Here is a 21,809-nt window from a genome sequence, read left to right on the forward strand (position 1 = left end):
CAGCTGTCCACACACAAGCATGTTGAACTTGGTTAGTGACCATTATACCTGTGTCACCTCTCTGTGGCCTTGTGTAAAAATACCCCAAAAAAGCAAAACCCTGTGGCTCTATTGTAGTGTCCCTGATACAAAAAATAAAATTTGCTCATCCACAGTATTTTAATAACAGTTACATTTTGTAAACTGCATCTAATGCTAAATCATTGATGTGCTGTGTCAGACGCTTACAGCTTTGGTTGGAATTTTTGCCTAAACCCCCCCCCCCAAATAAATCAACTCAGTTACTTAGGTGCATTCTGATGTCTTTACTGCTCTGTAGTCCTATCTGTTGTTCGAGGACTGAATGTGGTTTACTCCACTTGGACTGGAATTGCATCCAAACTAACTTCAGTAAAGACACTTTGTAATTGTGAAGCAGAACTGGATTTGAAATAACATTCTCATGATCAAAGATTCTAAGAAGCTTTTGTAGTAATTGGAGAATAACAACTATATAAAATGTGTTTGCTTCTCATATTTAAATTAAGCATAAAGATAAAATGCATGAGAGGCTTATTAAATGAACATACAGATACTGCATCTGATAAGATCAAAGCAATTGAGTGGGATTTTAATTTAGGCATTTGACGGACTTTGTCTAAAAAAAAAAATGTTTTTGAAGTAATGCTGGCCGTGTTCCATAATATCTGAGAGGTTCACTCAGTTGTGGATTGCTCCACTGGGCTATTCCCTCTGCTGCTGATATATTATTATTTATATCATATCCTGAGAATACTGTACATGCAAAATGCACGGGCAGAGTTCCAGGCCTGAAGGCCTTCAATCTAAATGGGCAATATAGGATGGGTGGTATAATAAATTGCAGTTCTTTACTTGAACTGTAAGCAATGTCTTTCAGCTCTAAAATTATACCCTTCAACCACTTTGAACTGAAGAAGCATTCAGTACAGTTCTCATCCTGTCGCAACACAACTCAGTCTGACTATAGTGGATAAGTGAAGCGACTGCTGTCTATGGGTTTCACCATCTTTAACAAAATAGGCTTCTTCTAAAAAATTAGTATTCCTGGAAGTCACTTGCATGAAAATTGTTCTTATGGTTTTAAAAAAGGAGAGATTAAAATAAGACTTGAGCCAAAATTCTCAAAAAACCTCCCATTTGTATCAAAAAGGCTTTGATTTGGGGGTTGGAGTTGGCATGCAGTTGTTTGGTACAGAACTAAGTAGCCTTGGGAAGAAAAACTAAGAACAAAAACTCTAAGCATCTTGCTTCATTACTTTGACAAAATAAGCCTGCACCCACCCGCCAATTGTGAATGTAGAACAAAAAAACCAAATACTTCAGGCTGCTTCGTAGAGGTTTGTACTGACAAGTGGGTTGTAAATAACATCAGGATATGCAGCCTGCCCTGAACTCTAACATGAAACACAACTAGTTGAACATCTCAGGAAAGGCCAAGGGTATGACAGAGAGAAGGAAAAAACCATCAAAGACCAATTATGGTCCACAGTTACCAGTTTGGTTCTTCTGTCACAATGAAGGTCTCTTCTGCAAGGGGGCTGAAGCTTTCTTAGTAGTAGAATGACCTTCCCCAAGAGTTGAAGACTCATAAACTTCAATTTTTCTCACTTCATGTCGATGATCTGTTTCTTTGGGGTCCTTTAATACCAATGCAAGCCTTTTCTTTAATGCCTCTTTAAAGCAAAAACTGTTCTGTCATCTTTCTCTCCTCCAGCTAACAGGCAGTATGGAAAAACAAACACAATGGGACAAATACCTCTCTACATTAGAGTTAGCTTGTCCTGCCTAAGTCACACTGCTTTGGGAAAAATTCCATCAGCAGGACCTCCTTGGTCTCCATCCTTCAAACTCTTCCCCATACTTGTTTCTGCATGAGAGAATAACATTGGTATATATTTTGATTCTGTCCCCGATTTGGCTTAAAATATATGCTATTACATGTAATTGAAGGGAAATCTAATTATATCTGCTTAAAATAATTAATGCTTAAAATGCCATTAAATTAACAAGTCTGCTTTTATTTCTCTTGTTTCAAGCAATTATGTAGTTTGCTTATACCAGCTTTATGTGTGAATTTAGGCAGTCCTAAAATTGAGAAATAATATGCTGGCTGCAAAATGAGGCACTGTAAAAGCAGCTTTCTATTCCATTACCAGTAATTCTGCTTTGCCATACTTCATCTGTTCTTCTTCTATGCCTCTTCTGAGGGAACATGCCCGCAGTTATCTCATAGACTTTTATGTTGGCTGTCTCAGCTCTAATTTTAAAAGTTATTTTTTCAAGGGTTGGAGTGGTTCCTCACTTTGGAAGGCCCGTTACCCTCACTTAGTGGCTTCTGCCCACATGGTAAGAAGCTTCTTGCTTTCCTGAAGGAGCCCACTCCTTATATAGTGGGGAGAAATAAAAATCCCCTGGCGTTTATGTTTTTCTTCTCTTAAAACATCAGGCTGTAATCAGTAGTTCAGCAGCGACTTCATAAGCTGAGCCTTTGCCCAAGCAGGGGTGAGACCCTTCAAGAGAAGGGTAGGTGATATCTTTCACAGTCTTCCGATTTTCATCTGTCTGTATAAATCACGATGCTCAGTAATCCATTCACATCCAGTTGTGATTTTGGAGTACGTGGGACAAAGGCATATGAATGAAGGAGAATGAAGCCTGCTGTACCAGTGTTCAGAACTGTTGATCTTGCACTTTCTCTGACCACTGCTTTCACTAACAAATTATGATTAAGAGACAGGAGAGAAGACTAATCCTGCCAGTGTGAGCCTGGGTTCCCTCTGCAGATTTACTGCTGAGCAGGCAGAGTTGTTTTGGAAGACAGAAAGATGGCATGTTTCACTGTTTTTCAACGTGACAGTTTGACTTCTTCAGAGAAGCTTTTACTTCTTGCATAAAGTAATACATCCACCCCAGAGAAACTGTACAAGGTCACTGTGGGTCCAATTTACTTCACTATTTACATCAAAGTTAATTTGAAGTAATTTATTTTATCTTTTCTACACCAGATAGGAAAAACACTGGATGAAAACAAACACACACAATTATATCTGATTTTCTAAGTTGGATCTATCACTGCTAGGGGAAAAAATCCAGGTTGCAACTTTAAATGTTCCTTTAAAAGTTCCTCCTGAGCACACCAAAAAGCAATTTTCTTGAAAAAGCCAGGGTATCTCTCTCATTGCACAGGACACGATAACTTGTGTGTTAGAGAAAGAAGTTTCAGAAAGGCAGATACATAACTCTGGTATGTAATGTAGATTAGAATTTTACATTAAAGACCATTTCCCAAAGACAATTCAGTCATTCTGACAACCACAATGTCCCTTATTTATGCAAATAACCAAGTAGAGCCATGATTATCTGCCCATACCAATGCAGGTCTTCCCACCACTGCTAACTATATGTTTTTGTGAAGGTGCCCCTATAGGCACTGTGTCTCCTCAGAGTAATTTTAACAATCTCCAAGCATGAAAGAAAACTTTATTTAATTGTAGTCCTGAAACCTGGAGTGATTAATCCATCCATCTGTGAAAAGCATCAAAAAGATACTTTGGAGTTTTTATAAAAATAATATGACTTATTCTGTAAATCATTCTCTAAGTAATTCTGTAAGCTGATGGCAAAATACATACCAGTAACAGCTGTTCTAGTAAAAGTTTACATCAGTTTGCCAGTTTTCTTTTCTCACTGTCTCAGATCCTATACATTGCCATCCTATGGCCAGACTTTCTGTTACTGCAATGCTTTTCCTGACTGGAAACCATAGCAGGACATATTCTTGCAAGGATGCAGGCCCAAGGAAAAAGTAATGTTATTTTTAACATTTTCTCTCTAGTAGTCATCATTCATAACTTACAACGTACACTGTGAACAGACTGAGAAAACCATTGATTGATTTAAGTCTGCCTTAATTTTTTACCAAAGGCAAAAACTGCACACACTGGTGCTTAATCATACTTTGCGTCATGTACAAGCATGCACTTTTCCATACAAATTCCATAAGGTGTTTAATCTGCTATTGCAAAAATACTTATTTGCATACAATCACACCCTGCTGTGGTTTTAAATGTTTTCTGAGAATACATTTTGAGCCTATTATCTTAACCTCACTGCCTTTCTACCCACGTATAGACTAGTAGACATGCAAACCCTTTAATTTCTATTCAGGCCTGACTGCAATTAAGTTGAAGTACATTTGTTCTTTAAAACTATAGGACTCAGCTTATTCCTTAAGTATTGCTGGTGAATACACTGTCGTGCAGCTGCTGAGCTCTAGCAGAGTCTGCATCTTAGAAATAAAAGTTCTTATTACAGGAGAAAACTGTGATGGGCAGTTTTGGGTATTTTTGTAGTCTGAATTGTTTGTGCATGCCATGCATGCCAGCTGTTGAACAGAAGCAGTCAGTCACAAACAGCACTATCTCATCTTTCAAAAATCTTAACCCAAATACCAAGAAGCACTGACCCTAGTTAGAGAAATCTAGGTGAAGAAGAACATCTTTTTACTGACTTTCTTATTGGAGACAGGTTTGATCTAGGTGCAGAGAATATGCACTTACACAATCACATAATGTGACATGGCAGTATGCTAGGTATACTCTTCCCCATCATTCGTGTCTGACAAACTAATTATGTATCATTTGTTTAAAGAAGACATTGGAAGTAAAAACCAAAAACTGTAAGCGTGGACAACAGTACCATTTACTGACTCCTGCTATAGCTGCACCCTGACAAACAACTCCTCTTCTTGATGTATTTTTACAAAGTATTTTAATGACTACTGTCAAGCCACTAGACAGAAAGTACCACAGCTGACTCTTGCTTTCTTTATGGCAAATCCAAAGCGTCTTGCCCCCACTATGTTCTTGCACTGAATTTTAATATATATTAGTTAACACAGGCCAAATATATTCCACTTTTGTCAATTAATATAGTATATGGAAAAAAGTATAGTTAGGGCACAAGCACATGGTGAGAACCTATCTTAAGAAGACAGAACCACATAGGTTGCAATGGGCCTCAGGAGGCCACCCAGGACCACCTACTGCTCAAAGCAGGGCCAGTTAGAGCAGATTGCTCTGGACCATTTCTAGTCAAGCTTTGAGTATCTCCCAGGAAGGAGGTTGTACAACCTCTCCAGGCAACTTGTTCCAATATTTGACCACCTTCATGATATAAATAAATAAATGAACAGAGAAATCTCTGTATCTAAGCTGAACTTCCCATGTTTCAACATGTGTCCATTCCCTCTCAGCCTACCACTGTGCACCTCTGAGAAGAATCTGGCTTGGTCTTCCAAGCAGACAGCAGCAGTAAGATCTCCCCTTAGCCGCCTCCTTAAGGCTGAACAATATCAGCTCTCTCAGTCTTCTACAATACACCATTTTTCCAGTCCAATCAGGGGATGGTCAGCATCTTGGTGTCTCTCTCCTGTACTAGCTGCAAAATGTCCATACTGTATCAGACTACACAGGTATGCCTAACTCGCTTCTGATCAGGACTAAACAGTCAGGAAGAAAGCATAAAGAACAGGTCAGGTATAGCACAATCCTTCTTGATATATACTCAGAATTTTCAGTAAATCATTCGTTAGGGAAAACCTGAACCAAAGGCCACTGTATTCCATTCCATTTACTAGCTGCCAATGTACTGCTTCCCTTTTGAGTTTAGTCCCTTTTTGAAAGTAATGATAGTTTTAGCTTCCACATTTCTGGAAGCAGTGAGCTCCATACTTTAGTTCTGCAGCATCTGAAAAAAACCCACTACCTTTTGGTTGTTTTAAACCTGCTGTCCATTATTTCCCCTGTGTGCCCACTTACTACAAAAAGTGAATGAGAGCTCCCTACCTTCTCTCCACAAGCCACCATTTTATATAATTCAATCATCTTCCTTCAGTCACCCAGGCATTGTCACTTTTGCCTTTTTCAAACTGAAAAGTCCAAGTGTTGGTAGTCATGTTTTAAACAGAAACTGTTCTCTATGTTTTATTATTCTTTTCTACCTTTACTTTCTTTCTGACCTGGGAAAGCAGAGCTTCATACTGTTCTCTAGATGTGGCCATACCACTATCTACACAAAGACGTCACATTTTCTGCTCCATTCTGTCTTCCTTTTCCAATAGTTCCTGGTATTTTTGACTTGGAGCTGGAAATGAAGTTTCCAAAGAATTACCTGTAGAGACTCTAAGAACTCCTTTTTCAGCAGTAACAGCATATGTAGAACTTACCACTAGGCACATACAATTAAGATGGTTTTGCCTGTATGCATTACTTTGCATTTATTGAGACTGAATTTCACCTTCTAGTTGTAACACCCATGCTGCTCAGCAGAATTAGATCCTTTTGCAACTCCTTGCTGTCATCATACTCCACTACTGTAAAGGATTTTGCATCAGCAGCAAACTGTGCTGCTTCCTTACTCTCTGTCCAAGACCATTTCTGAGTATGCTAACTAGTGCAGGTCCCAGCATGAATCCCTGTGGGAGTCCAATCGTAAGTCTCCCGCAGTGTAAAAAATTACTATTTATTGCTACCCCATTAACCCTTCTCTTTCAGCTAGTTACTAATTCACAAGACAGCCTTCCTTCCTAACCTATGACAGCTAATGTTGTTTAGCAGCACTGGTGAGGGACTGTGCCAAAAGCTCTTTTGAAATCACTACAGTGAATGTATCACCCTGGTTTACCAGTTTGTTGATTTCGTCAAAGAACTTAATAATTATGACAAAGCTTCTCTATCTACAAAAACCCATGTTGATTTTCCCATAGTCTGACGTATTTGTCTGTATGCTGAAGCCTCACCCCAGCTCTCTGTCACTGATTTGCTTGTGTGACCTGAGACAAGTCTCTGACTACACCATTAAGAGGACTCAGATGCTGAAAATGAACACTGATGATCCTTAAATCCCCAATGACTGTCTTCAAAATTCTCATCCAGATGCTTTCCAGCTATGGAGCTGCTTACATGCCATACATTCTTATTTCAGTTAGGTTCCCAAAACATCTCTGACTGCTTTAGCATATACTTCCCAGAAAGCTAATTCTACTCTTAAACGTCCAGCCCAGACAGTGACAGCTAAACTATTTCAGTGGCTAGGATTAAGGAAGCTGTAATAACCATATGCTGGTTATAGCACACCCTGAGTGAAGGAAAATATTAATTTATATGTTCACAGTTGGAGGATGAAACCAAACCCAGGTCCCCCAGAAGCCGAGTTTTGGGGTTTCTAATCACTGAACTATAGGAAAAGGACAAGACGTTTTTTTCTACCCCTTAAATGTTCACGTCCTGTATAAAGGGCCCCCCTTAGGCATCTAACATGAAAGAGCTTCCTGAAGTGAACTCCAAGTAGAGCAAGCAGCTCCTTCCAACTCCGTTAGTTTTGAGGATGTTGAGAGACATACTTCTAAGTTTTGCAGCTGTACTTGCCTGCCTGCTCTGCCTCTGCATTGAAACACCTCCCATGTAGCTGTGTTGGCAAAATGCACTATTTGTCAGTGTCCTGGTTATGAACCTGCAGTGTGGACCTAACAACATTCCTGAATTAGCACTGTAGTGGCAGAGGCAAATGTGTGTAGTCCATCTGCCAGTTTTCCAATAGCAGTCATAATACCTGCTCGCGGGACGCAACAGACACAAGCTCAGCACCTTACAAGATTCTTTGGCACTAAGCCCCCGTCACTGTGACTTCAGTCACATAAATGTCATTGGCCTTTCACAGTGAAAAGTTTAGCCAGCTTCTTCTTCAGAGTGGATCCCATGTGATTCCATTCCTCCACTTGCTTCCGCCACGTACCATATAGGAAACCTGGATAGAGAACTAGTTGCAATTGATTTCACCCAGCAGCAAGATTCTTCACTATTAACTGCCACAAATCCGAGCACTGCAGTACCAAGACCCTCTGTAGACCTAATCCACACTCCCTTGTAAGTAAAATGAAACTATATTTCTTCTCTAGTAAAGGAAACACAGAAATAATTCCACTAATGCTAATGAAGTATCAACTAACACAATGACAAATGCCCTAAAAATACCTAAGTAGTTATTCACTGAATGAATAAATAAATAAGGCAAAGGTCACTTGCTGCATGGAGAGATTTAAAATAACCAGCTGTTTTCTCCTGTGAGAGGCATCTATTCTGTGTTCTGAATGAGGAAGGGGCAAAAGAGAAAAATGGTGTATGATAGGCTACTTAATTCTATCCTACTTTGTGCCCACAAGGGAGTCAAAATTACAGTTGCACAAGTTGCCTAACTTTTATAAGTCTGACATTGTGACATTGCTCTTTGAACACTGGTTTGTACATAGCACATAGTCAAGTGTGCACAGTTCTCAGGCTCTGAAATACAAAGGGGTGAAGTAAGGACATAGCAGCAATCTTCACTTGGAATTTCCTTGCTTTTGTCAGATGAAGTCAGATCTTGAATGTTATTGCAACACACTGTAGCTTTTTTGCATTTAATTAGACTTACATCCCACTTGGTTATCACAGGCTAGTTGGAAACAGACTTGTGTACATTCTACAGTCAACACATTGATGCTCCTCCTGGGAAACAGCCAGCAAGAAGTTACAGGAACTGTGTGTGGCAGCCTTTGTTAAGGGAATGAAAACAGTTCAATTTAGTTAAGCAGAACATTCATTTGTGAGGAGAACTGAATTTGTATATATACGTGGGAGGCCCAAAAGACAGCTTCACTCACAACGATGTTTTTCAGGCTTTCAATATTCAAATGGTAAGGGACCAAATATCTAGTATCTCAAGGAGTAAAATACATAGTATCTCAGACAGCAAGCTCAGCCTAAAATAAGGTCAGAGAAAATACCTAAGTTTAAAATCATGTTTTTGCAGCTCATTGTATTATCTTTAAAAGTCTACCGACCAACTGCCACAGCGACATGTATCCTCTCCTTCACAGTACATTACTTAGAGCTCATGGATCCTTTAACCATGTCAGTGGTATATTTGTACAAAAACAAGACATCCAAGGAAAAATAAATTACAATACAGACAGCCACCTGAGGAATTCCTGAATGACCAGGTCTGCTCTTTTCCCTGGATATCACAGAAATAAGAGCAGGTTTGTCATATTCCAGCAGTCATTTCAGGAAAAGTTTCACCATGTGAATTAAAATGTTCAGCTGCTAGACACCTTTATTTACTATTGGACTGAAATTTCTTTTTTTCATTTTTACCTGAAATGTTGACAACTTAACTAATGATGACAGCATTCAATGAAGTAGTGAACTACTGGTTTAAATTATTGGCTCAATCTTGTACTTCCTTCTGAAAACAAAAAAGACTATTACCTTCACCAGGGTGGTGTTCTTTCTTAAGAAGTGCAGGATCAGGCCATAAGTGGATGCTGTATAGCCCTTACTGTATGCAAGGGCTTTGTTCGATTGTGAAAACAAAAATTTATTGATTTATATACAAAGGGTCATTCTACTTAGCATGCCACACATGAGGGGAAGCAGAATGTGACGTGACTGGCATCACTCTGTTCAGCTAGCACACTAAGTCCAACTCTCTCTCTTTGTAAATCTGTTTTCCAGCTCCTGAAATGTTATTATAGACTGAACGTGTGGGCTTTTTTAAAAGAAGTTTTTGTTACAGTGTCAAATGGGTTTTGGAAAGGGGGGGGTCAGAATAAAATTACACTCTAGGTAGTCTCTTACAGCAGAGAAAGAGAGCGAGCTTCTGTACCACATTTCAACCAGAAACATGCTTTTGCTGCTGAGTCATAAACCCCGAAAGACAGCGTTTATAATAGAGCCCTCACCTATAGCTGGGTTACGTGGTGCCTATAGCAGTATCAAAGGCCTTCTTTATTACAAAACAAAGTGACTGCAAAGTTCTATGATTTGTCATGAGGCTGTTGCTATGGTTTTATTTTTAAGAGAAATTGTTTACTCTCCTACATTTACTTCAAGAGTAGAATTTATAGTTGAAACATTAAGCATCTGAATTAGTATCCATCTTCAAAAATACACCCAGGCTTCATGCTGGGGTATACACATCTCACACTGGTCAGAAAAGACTTCCCTGATGAGAAGATAAACCATACATGAAATGGGATAGGTTCCAAAGTTCTTGGGAAGAAGAAATAGAACTCCTTCATTTCATACCCTTGAGAAGTTTGTTGCCATTAATCTTTGAACAACATATAAAAGGAAACCGCAGAAATACAATGCCAAATTTGGATTTCTATTCCCCAAGAGTCCTGTCTTTGTCAGGCCCAGGCATTAAGAAAGAATACAAGATAAATAAGGAAGCACTTTCTTAATCAGATAAATCTGCTGTTAAAATGTTGTATGTGACTGGACTGCTCTCTTGCTTACAGAATTGAATACTGCCTAAATCAACATAGGTCACAGGCAAAAGCACTTGACATGCAGAGTCCAAATTTCATTATAAAACCCACCACAAAATGTTGGTACCATCTCGTAAGAATCCAGGAACTGGAACAAGAGGGGTCTATGACCTGATACTGAAATACATTAGGACAGTGAAATGAGAACTTCTGGAAATACAAGCTACAGTATATCTGATGCAGTTCAATCTTATTTCCTCTTCAAAGACTAAGAATCTTTTCAAAACATTTATATGACCTTCTAATTTTTAAATAAAAAGGAGGTGTTAACCTGAAAATTTTCATTTGGGGTGAAAGTTTCATTATTAATAAAGAGTAAATCCTAAATAGTACTAAAATTTAACACCTTTAAAGTGAACATTTAATTGGGTAAACCAGTTACGAATTAGAGAATGACGAAATGTATGATTACTTTTGTTGCCTCAGAAAAGCCATGCATTTAGCACACCCAGTAGCTACTGTATACGACCATATAAGAAATGCCCAAGCAAACAAATTGAAATGTTTAGCTACTCAAATAATAATTTTACAAATTTTAGCTATGGGCTAACCACTTATGCAAAAGCTTTAAAGGTGGCAGCAGCATCTAATTTTTAAAAAGCTATGGTGAAACAGCAGAGGAGGTGTCTGACTTCAAAGTTGATCTAAAGAAAGTTTAGGAAGATCTACCAGAAGTGAATATGCCATCAAAGGATTTAAGGCAATGTAAGTTCATAATTTGCAGAAGTCTGCGAGCAGCTATGCAATCTTCGAAAGCCTATCAATCTGTACAGTATCTGGATGGAGCTGCAATAATCTCAGTTTGGGATGACAAAAAATGATTGTAGATATGATCAGCAACCAATATGTCATGGATCCAAAAGATCTATGAAGTGAGAAAGCGAACAACAATGTGACCAGTTAGAAATTCCCAGCAGGAATGAGACACAGCAAGGTGTTAAGAAGCCAGATAACCACCTGGAGAAAGATATATAACAGGCACAGAACACAGCAAAGTTCCGGTATCTAAGTACACAATTGGTCTGTCAGTATATCTGGGTGAGCTGGGTAAGATAACACTCAGGTAAATGGTGAAGGTGACCAATCTGACAGGTGAACAAAACCAGCACTTCACCTTTGATGAAGACATTGAACTTGACTGTTGAAGAGACACTATGCTATCCAGATTCAATACAAATCTTGACATAACAGTTTAAATGCAGCCATTCACATGAGCTAGTGAAGGCATGGTGAGAGCTAGAGGGAGTAGAAAAAGAAATAAATAACCCAGCAGAAGAGACAAGTGGAGACTTAGTCCTTGCTCATCCAGATGCTGCTGAGAAAGGCTATGGAAAAATTGCAGTGTACAAATAACTTAGTTGGATGTGGACTCACAGATCGAGATCAACAGCTGAAGCCAAGCAGACTTTAAGGCAAGTCTGCGTAACAGAGGACCTGAAGGTCACAAGGAATCCTGCAGATATTTGTCTGAAGAGCTTTGTAGCGCACTGATACATTACATGGATGGGATATGAGCGTATACAGCACGGTAGATGACACAGTTTGCTACATGACTTCATGTATTACGTGACTCAGCTATAGGAAAATCCCATTCCCTCTACTTTATCCATCCAGCTCTCTGAGCGCTGACTCACACACGCAGAAGCCAACAGCTGCAATGGTACAAATGTTAAACCACAGCTGTGTTCCCTCTCCCCCTTTCCTTCTAGACATTGTCACCTTTCTAGTATGTACATCTGAAGAAAATCTCTGCAGAGACTTCAGCTTCTCCAGCTCTCATACAACCTACAGATTAAATGAATATTGGGGTAGTGGAGTACTGTCATCCATTTGCTTCTGCTACAAAGCAGTCACTGTCAAGTGAAGGGAAGAAAGGTGAGCAACTCTCAGAGCAAGATTCTCCATTCTCCCTGCCAAAGACTTTAGATAACTGAAACACAGTCAAAACATGAGTTGCACAACCCCTGAGAAAGTAAGATACATAGACAGATCAGTTCTGTGAAGTAACTAGGTGCAAGGTGGAGAGGTCAGAAGTTAGAGCAAGGCCAAAGAAGCTAGACAACAAGAGGGAAACATGTGGCGTGATCTGAGACAAAGCTGAGAGTTTTGTGCAGTCCGCTGGCTACTCTAACTGCAAGCAATGTGTTTGATTTGTGTGTGTGTTGGGACATTAATTAAACATTCAAGACTAATTGTAGATTGCAAGGTCTTCTGGCCCAAGACTTGTCACACGTATTGTTCTGTGAACAGCCAGCAGACAAGATGACGTATGGGTAGCAACTAAGAACAAATACAAGGTGTTTTTTTGCACTGGCTAACAGGAGTGTTAAGTGTTTCCACAAAACTGCACAACATGCAGGTGTGACACCTTCTCTCATTCCTCCTCTCGTTTCCCACGTTTCTTTTTGCAGTATCTTTGTTTTTAATAGATACACTGTCTACCTTTGCTTTCACTTGCACGTAGTGTACTTTCTGAAGACAGTGCGACTTCAATGGCTGTAGATTAATTACCATAGCAGGGTCTAAAATAACGCTGCGACACCGTGTACAACACAACTGACAGAGGCTGCCTCGCAAGAAATTTAAAACAAGCCACACCAAACGGACTGAGCCCATCCTTTCCGAAGCTGTGCGCGCAATTACAGCTTTAATTCTTTTTTTTTTTACCTGAGAAACCAGTAAGACCCGCTTCGTGGCCGCCTCCCTCACAGCTGGCCCCTGCACCGCTCTGAGGCGCGCTCTCCACTGCCTGCCGCTTCCCGGGAGAAGCCCTGCCGGCTCCCCCGCCGGGCGGGTGACAGGCCGGGGCGGATGACAGGCCGGCTGGCAGGCCAGGGCCGGGTGACAGGGCCGCCGCCGCCCCCCGCACCGTTCAACGGCCCCCGCGCCGCCCGCGCGCGCCCCCAACGGCTCCCCGCGGCGCGCGAGCACCCCCACGCACAGCCCGCTGTCCCCGCCCCCGGCCGCTGCCCCCGGAAGGCGTTCGCGCCGTGCCCCGGAAGTTGTCGCGGGCAGAGTCCGGCCCAGAGCGAGGCCCTGTTGCTGCCGCTATCGGGAGGCGCAGCCGTTACCCGCGGCGCGACGCGGGGCCGCCGTCTCGCCCGTCACAGGCGGCCCGGCCGGCTCGGCGCGGCGGCCAGCGCGGGGCTCATGGCGGAGGTGGGTGCTGGTCCTTCCTCCCCCCGCCCCCGGCTCCTTCTCGCGGGGGTGCCCAGCCGGCTCCGCTGGGAGGGGGCGGCAGCGGAGGCTCCCGGGGTCGGGCCCGGGCCCGGCTCGCCCGTGGGCGGGAGCAACTCCGTGTCTCGCCTTCTCCCGTGGGAGCCGGGCTGGGACGTGCCCTGCGGTAGGACCTGCCTTCCTTCCCCGCCCGAGGTGTGGGTCCGGGGTGTGGGGGCTCACTGTGGGGGTAGAGGGAGCTGGCTGGCGGCTGGGTCCCCCCGGGGCGGGGACCGCCAGGGGCACGGGGGGGGACTGCGGCCGGGGGTTGTTTGTGGGCGGGGAAGGCCATGGGGGGATCACCGCCTGGCTCTGGGGCTGGGCGGGCGGGCGGGAGGGAGGGGGGGAGCGGGGGTGGATGAGCGGAGTGTGAGTTTAAAAACAAAAGACGAGCCGTTAAAGTTGTCCTGGCGGTTGGTTTGCTGGAGGCAGGTCTGGCGCGGGGTGTGGATCCCGGCTGCCTGACCGCCCGCCTGTTCGGTGCTTGGTGCGTCTGATAGTTCAGTCTCATCTTGTGTGACCTGTCAAGCGCTTGCACCTTCCTCTAGGTCAGCTGCTTCTGTCACATGCCTCTCAAGACAAGTGCATTTTCTGCTCCACGTCGCCGAGCAACTCCAGGGGCTTTCGAGGTGCGAGCCCTGAGCCTAACTGGGAGCTCTGTCGGATCAGTGAGTTAGGATGGGCAGACAGAGCCTCCCGAGGGGAAGGGGGTCCTCCGGGCTTTTCAAAGTGGTGCTGTCTGTATGAATGAAAGTGATACCTACCTTACTTGCTCGTCGTTTTAAACTCCCCTTTCTCTGACATGTCCCTATATACGAATCTAGTGAGGATAGATCTGAAGAATCACAAAGGTCACAAAGCGTCTCAGTACTTGTTTGACTCACTTCTCCATCTAAACTTGATTTTCTGGAGAATGAAAGCACGTTTTCTCGTCTTCCTGGTCACTGCATCTTGTTCAATGTTAACGCATAAGAAGTGATAATCATGATTAGAAATCACTAGGAATGTTGTTGGACTGTGAGTTGAATATAATAGTGTTATTGCAATGAATACATACTGTAGAAATCAGGGTTGATTTTAGTGAGTGTTGAAAAAGTTGCCAACTGTGGTTTGATATTAATAATATTTTTAAAAAAATTTTATTTGTGACTTTTTTTGAATAGCCTTTGAATTTTTTTAGCTTTTTTTACTTAAAGTGCTAGTGATAAAGTGACATTTACTGTAATGAGCAAAAAAGTTTTCTGAATAAGTATTTTTTGTCTTTCTTTAATGGTGTTAATGTTAGCAGTAATTCTATATTATGAATCTGTCATTAAATCTGCTAGCTCTAAAACATATTGGTGTTTAGGGGAATGAAAAACTAATTTTTTTAAGATTTATTGCTGTGTTAAAAGTGATCTGGTATTAAGACACATGGGTTCAGATTGAATAAGCATCCTGCTTTCATGTTAAAGTCAGCAGAACTGCCAGTTTGTTGTCTCTTTTCCTTGGTTAGGAAGTGCATTTGAAAAGCACACCTGTCTATGCCTGCTTAAAAAGAAACCTGTATCAGTATAAATCACCAGTTCAGGTCCAAAAACTGCTAACTCCATTCCAAATGGAAAGTGATTAAGAACGTTATTCCTTGACTGAGATTCCCTGAATTTATTTGCCTCTGTGTCAAGAATACTTTGAAAATGCTTGTTGAAACAATGCACCAGCAGTTGTGTGTATATCTGGTTAAATGGCTTTCCAGGGTTTTGCTCACTTTCCAGTTCAGTGTCTTGTCTTACATGTTGGTGGTGAGTTGTAGTCAAAATAAACTGTTCTCATTTCTGTATAATTCTTACAGGCAGAGTGGTTTGGAACACCTTTTCATCATACAAGAAGTTTCTGTTAAAGAGAAGAAAATTTGTCTTAAATTGTTGCAATGGGCAGGTGGTAGTTTGTGGAAGAATCTATCTTTGTAAGAAAAGGAGAGTTTCATAAACTGGAAAAATATAATATGTGACACTTGGGAAGACTGGTTTGCAGATACATGGATCTGATTCTGCACTTCAGTTACACAGTTCTTGAACTGTAATATTGATATATTTTGTCTTTTGAATTGATATGATTATGTTTCTTTTCTTTGTTAAGTGAATGACCATAAACAAATGTATTTACTTGCTATGGAGATAATTCCCTGCTAAATCTAATGATTCGGTAATAAATTCTATTGTTTGGAAGTTAGCAAGATTATTTCTAACAGTCTGTCTGTACTCCTACTTACAATACCTTACTGTTCAAAAATTAGCTTGAAAGTAGCTATATCCATGTTTATTAGTGGTCTGATTCTGAACTTATTGAACTGAATTTTGTTCATGTCTGTGACCATTGGGTCTTGTAGTTTAAACAAAACAACTTTTTGGATAGTGGGTGAAATTCACTCCTGAGCAGAGACGTTTATAAGACCACTTTAATCACCTGAACCATTGTTTAAATTCCTTGGAAATACTAAACTACAGTTAAGATAATACTTAATATGACTGCGTTGGATATATTACATGTATGTTCTTCCTATGCAGATACCTGAGGTGATTTAATCAGTGATATTTAAAAGAATATCTGGTGAAAGTATCATTAAGTTAGAGTAACTAATGCACTATCTTAATTTTATTAAACACGAAGAGTGAAACTGGTTGATATAGTGAACTGGCCTCAGTTCCTGCTGCTTGTGCCCAAGTAGACTCTGGCTGTTTAGGTTTCTGAAAAAAAATGGGACAAGGTTTAATCTTAGGACAAATTAGTTAAAAATAATAATGTTCAGCTGCTCTGGCAAGTTTAAATTTAGAATGTGGCGGTGTACGAGTGTGTTTTCACAGGGTCATAAGCTGATCAAAATTGGACTTTCTGCCTTCCCAGCCGCCTTCCTCCTCTTTCTTGTGCTGGTAAGGATTGCACTGAGAGCTGGTTCAGGAAGCTGAACTGGCTGAAAACTAGCAACTTTTTTTTTTTTTGTATAGTTAGTTTTTAATCGACTCAGCAACTCACTCTGCAGTTGCATACCTGTCAGTGGCTGCATGAGCGAAGAGGTGGGATGCGAGAGGGAGGGGACGAGTGGCACTGCATAGGCCTGAACGTGTGGGACTGATGTTACCAGACTCCAGCCTGCAACCTACTGCTTTGCATAGGTATACAGCTGGCATGGACCAGCTCCACCATTGAAAAACATGGTCCTGTGTTTCCACCCCGCTCTGCTGCTTCCTCCTTTGTGCAGGCAAATACTTGTATGGTTATGTGGTGAACTGGGTTGAGGTTTGAACTAACTTGGGGGAGGGGCAGGGAGGGGAGGGTTAGATTTAAGCTGGATCAGTTTGCTGCACAAACATTTGTGCTGGCGCAAAGATGGGGGTGGAAACAAGCAGTAAGGGGAGCAGGGTGTGTCTGTTTCTTTTGGTGACAGTGACACATTATGCCAGTTTAAAGTGTATTCGATACTGGCCTAATTCAGTGAGGTTAAGCTCATTACAGCGTTGAGGGTTTGCATACATTGTTCAGTTATGGTTCATGGGCATATTTTACATCTAGGACCCCTTAATCCGTGGCAGTGCACTCTGATTTCATGATGTACTTTGAAGGGATTTTGAGGGAAGAATCTGGCCTTTTGTATAGTAACTCCATTTTTTAGTATTTTTATTTGGTACCTCTTGTTTCATTTAGCAGTACTTAATGGGAGAAATATGTGCCTGTTTATAACTGTTCATCAAATTCTTGAAACAATGAATTTTTTCAGCATGTATTGAGTTTTTAAATTTAAAATACTAAAATCAGAAAAGATAGCGATCAGAGTGTCCACTAAGAAAACTGCAAGATATTTTGCAGTAATAAGTAGATTAAAAAACCCAAAGGAACAAACCTATGAAAATTATGAGGCTGACCTAAGACATATAACTTCAGACAGTTTCCTAGGAGGCAGTATGTGACTTTTCTTCTTAAGTAACTATTTAATAGTTAGTGGTTTTCAAAATCTGTCTTAAGGCTTTCAGGCTATCACAGAAGTTGTACTTAATGTTTCAGGATATGGATAGGCTTTTTTTTTTTTTTCCCCAAACATCTGTGAAAATTGTAGATACTGTGTCCCCCAGCCGTTTGTCTCTACTGCTCTGCCATAGATTGCCATACTTAATGATTGTTTCCACCAAAGCTGTATGCAGTGTTACATGCTTTAGGCATAATCAGCAGTTAAATAGACAGTATTAGCTCAATCTACATTCACCGATCAGTTACCTTGATTAATTTTTCCTTAAGTGGATTAGTGTGCTCTTACATGATTCACTCTCTTGCAAGTCTGTATGGGTGGTAACCTCCCTTTGCTGGGTGGCGATGAGTAACTGTGGGCAGTAGCTACTGCTGGAAGAGGTGACCTATCTGCAGCTTTTCAGTGATGTTTTCTGAAACAAATATAATGGGTTTTATTTTTGTCTGTTACTGAATAACATCGGTTTTTTATCAAAGCTATTTGAGGACTTGTTGGCCAGAAACTGCTGTCCAGAGATCTGTAATTTCACACAGCATATGCAGATGCTATTTTAGTTGCGGCTAAGTCGTAGAACAGCAGTCCTAATATAACAGACTTCGAATTTTTGACTCTTAAGCGTAATCTTTTCTTGTTGGCCCTTCTGTGTAATCAGTGTTAGGTGTAAACATTCTTTTTGAACTTGAACTGGTGATAAACTGGTGTGTAGTGTTTTCTTGTATAAGTATTTATGCATATAAATGTGCATGTGTGTCTGTCATGTATTCTTCAAGTATAATGTACTCTTCAAGGTTTCCTCTTCACTGCTTCTGGCAAGGTGGCAACAATCATGACAACCAATTTAGTTCGCTGTTTATTGAGGCACATTTTCCTGGAGCCCTGTGATTCTCCAGAATTTCAGTCTTTCCCTCAAGCTTGAAATGACAACAGAAATAATTATCCCTTGGCTTTAATAAAAAGAACTAATAACTTATTTCTGATGTTTATACAATAAGATTTCATGATTATTGCATGTTTGGGACTGACTATATGCATTCTTTTCTAATTAGTGGAAACGGCGTTGTGATTACTGACTGTTTCCTTTTCTTGTCTTAGAGTACTTTAATTTCATGTCTTATTTGTTCTTCTACAATGCTTTCACATCCATATGTGGGGTAGTGAGATGAGAAGCTTCTTGTCACATGAGCTGTACTTAATCTCTCACTGGCTTCTCCGGTGGTCCAGGATAATCCCTAAACTTTTTGCCTGAATCTCAGTTGACAAAGTAATACCAATATCTGTGTTAGGAAATGTGTTCCTCTGAGTTTCTGCGAGTGTAAAATGGTTGTGCTGCGTGCCATTGCTATCATAGCCGCCCATGCTGGATGGCCACCTTTATTTACTTCAGCTTCCAGAATCAGCCACAATTACTAGACTTGCCACTTCTTCTCACAGAACTTTTTTTTTTTTTTGATGTAAATGTTCACGTTCAGTATTGTCTGTTGGTAGAAACACCTCTGTGTTGGTACGTTCTTGAAACGGGATTTTAAAAAAGATCCCAGATGTAGGTTATAGCTTATCCTTTTTATTTTCCTTTGTGATAAGTGTGTATCTTATAGCAAAGGTACTCAAGTATTTCTTGCTATTCAGCTTTTCCTTGTACATGTGTCTGTTACTTTTCTGTTGAGGAAAATGTGATTCAGAAATACTGTATGAATTGTCTGTGTTTGTAATAAAAGCTGAGAACTATGGGGCGGTTGGCATATCTGAAATAGTGATAGTTTTCCTGGACTGTACCCCAAACTCAGAAGAGGCTGGAGCCCTGTGTTCTTAGGTGTGAAGAACTGACTTCTTTCCCTTGGCTTTTCTTCATAGTGATTTTGGTCCTGGCAGGGTTGAGATGTTACTGCTGTCATTCATACAGTGGTGACAGTTACTGTAAACCACTGATCCGTTACTGTGTGCTGACTCAGTGGTGAAAAGTTGCTTTAATTTCCTGCCTTTTCAAGGGTAAAATAGACTCTCTATCCAGTTATGCTGGTACCTAGATTCCTGTGTTTTTAATGGAAGATACAGAACTTTGGTCTATCTCTCACTGGAGCTGCAGTTTAAACTGGTGTGTTGGTATTTCCACTGTTTTCCTGTGGCTGCTGCCAAAGAAGTTAAACTGCGTAGTAGTTCTTATCTGCTGGGATTGCCCACCTTGACACAAATGAAGCATTTGTCTTTCAAGCAAACTTTCTTAAATGCTTTGCACAGGGATATTATCTTCTTGTGCGTTAGTATGACACATGGCACAATATGCAGGTGGGGATGTTTAATTCTTACCATAATTTGGTGAGTAAAGGTAATTGTAGTAATACTGCTTGGTTAGAATCATAGAATCATAGACTATTGCGAGTTGGAAGGAACCCATTATGTGAACATCGGAAAGATATTTATCAGCACAATATTAGATGTATTTCTGAGATGGAATGTCTTTATTTAATGACTTGCAAGATGTTTGACAGGGTGGAGAGCTGGCTGGTTTTGCCATGCCTTAGGACAGCGTGACATCTTTTTCCCAAATGGAGATGTTGAAGCTGTAGCTTTAAAGGGGAAACTCCCACTATTTTTTTTTCCCTGCAGAAATACAAACTTTGGTTTATATATAAACTTAAAGTGAAAAACGAACGATCTGGTGCTGTGTTCGGTCTTGGTAGCAATGTATCTTATGCTGAGCTTTTCTGAAATGACAACAGTAGCTTTTTGCTTAGCTGCACAGCAGAGCAAAACAGAGCTGACTGTGCAGCAGTTATCCTTCAGACATGTCTAAATTTTTCAGTCTATTTATGAGTATCAACAAACACTTTGTGCATACTTTTGCCATGCGTTGAATGCTTCTATTTTCCTTTAATTTAGCTTAAAACTAGTAATGGAATTCCTGAGGTTTTGAAAGGAATAGCTCTTGGCAAGCCTACAGTTTTGAAACCAAAGGCAAATTAAGATACCAAGCAAACACAGGGAGGGCTACTTCTTCAGGGAATTATGTTAAGATTCTTCTGACATCTTAGAGTTTGTTGTATTTATGTTTTAAAAAATATAAATATATCTTTGAATTTCTCCTTTAAAGCACAGTTGTTGTTGTTTTTCTTTTAAAAAAATCTTACTGGAACACAAGGGGACTTCCCCTGCCCGATGTCACTCAAGAAGTTTAGCCTTTTTGGCCAACCATTAGAAGTAGAGGGTGTAATACTCCTTTCTTTGTAGCTGTCTGTATATTTCAGTAATTCAAACACTGATTGAAGCATGTAATTAGGTTACAAATTTTATTTTAAATAAAACATGCTCTTGCTTTTAAATCACCACAATAATTGTAACTGAAAGTAGTTGTTGTACCATCTGTCAGGTGGTACAATAATACAATCAAAAAAATTATTTACATTTTCAAAGTGTAGTTACGCTTTTTATAGAGCATATAGCTAAGCCGCTTTAGCTTTGCGGGAGTAAGAGGAGATACGACGTAGGGAAACTTGTCTGGCTGTCACAGCCTTGTCCCTCTTTGGCATCTGTGGTACTACTTGCTGCAAGCATCTTCCCTCTTTGGTATCCTCTTCCCACTAATCCTGAGGTGTACAGCATTCATAGAAATCTTGCATGCCATCTCCTTTATTTAGGTTACTGCATTTCTTTGTAGAGTTTCATGGCTCTATGTGCCTTCATTCAGTCCTGCATTCCCTTTCAGTGTTTCTTATTATCATAAACATTTTGAATGTCTCAGAGCTCATTATCATCTCTCTCAAACTTAACTTCTTTGCTTGCCATTTGCGATATTGCTGATGGCAGTATAATCCTCTCTTGCCCAGGGCAGTTGTTTGGGAGTAGCCCTCTTTTTTTCCCCTCTTCTCCTTGAATCCACAGTCATGTTTTATTCATATCCATCTTCTTCCTTGTCCAAACAACATTTTCAAGACCATGTTTTCTTTTTCTGTCTTTACAAATGACGTTTAGGCCAGTATCTGTCATCTGGAGTACTTCAAGTACCTCCTCCCTCTTCTCCTGATATTCCTGTCTCTGCAATCTGTTTAAAATACAGCTGGTACGGTTTTTCAGTAGTCTGACTGCTAGTTTTTCTCATCAAGCTAAAGCTCATTGTCTTTGAATTCGAAGACCTGCATCTCGTATTTCTGCATCATACTATTCTTTTTCCCTGCTACTCTTGGTGCTCAAATCTATCTTTTTTTC

The 21,809-nt window shown here is 40.6% G+C and overlaps 1 protein-coding gene and 1 long non-coding RNA gene across 7 annotated transcripts in view; one reads left to right on the forward strand and one right to left on the reverse strand.

Moving 5' to 3' along the window:
• LOC140652531 (uncharacterized) overlaps nucleotides 1-13,277 on the reverse strand; it is a 44,383-nt gene extending 31,106 nt beyond the window's left edge. The window contains exon 1 of the long non-coding RNA XR_012042842.1: nucleotides 13,061-13,277. This is a non-coding gene — a long non-coding RNA (uncharacterized lncRNA). The remainder of the gene's footprint in view (nucleotides 1-13,060) is intronic.
• Nucleotides 13,278-13,408: 131 nt separating this feature from the next.
• Nucleotides 13,409-21,809, forward strand: part of FRS2 (fibroblast growth factor receptor substrate 2) — a 61,773-nt gene continuing 53,372 nt past the window's right edge. For all 6 annotated transcript variants that reach the window (XR_012042844.1, XM_072863437.1, XM_072863425.1 and 3 more), the window contains exon 1: nucleotides 13,409-13,552. The gene's annotated coding sequence lies outside the window, so the exon portion shown is untranslated. The remainder of the gene's footprint in view (nucleotides 13,553-21,809) is intronic.

Source organism: Ciconia boyciana, chromosome 1 (assembly GCF_034638445.1).
Source record: "Ciconia boyciana chromosome 1, ASM3463844v1, whole genome shotgun sequence".
Taxonomy (NCBI): Eukaryota; Metazoa; Chordata; class Aves; order Ciconiiformes; family Ciconiidae; genus Ciconia; species Ciconia boyciana.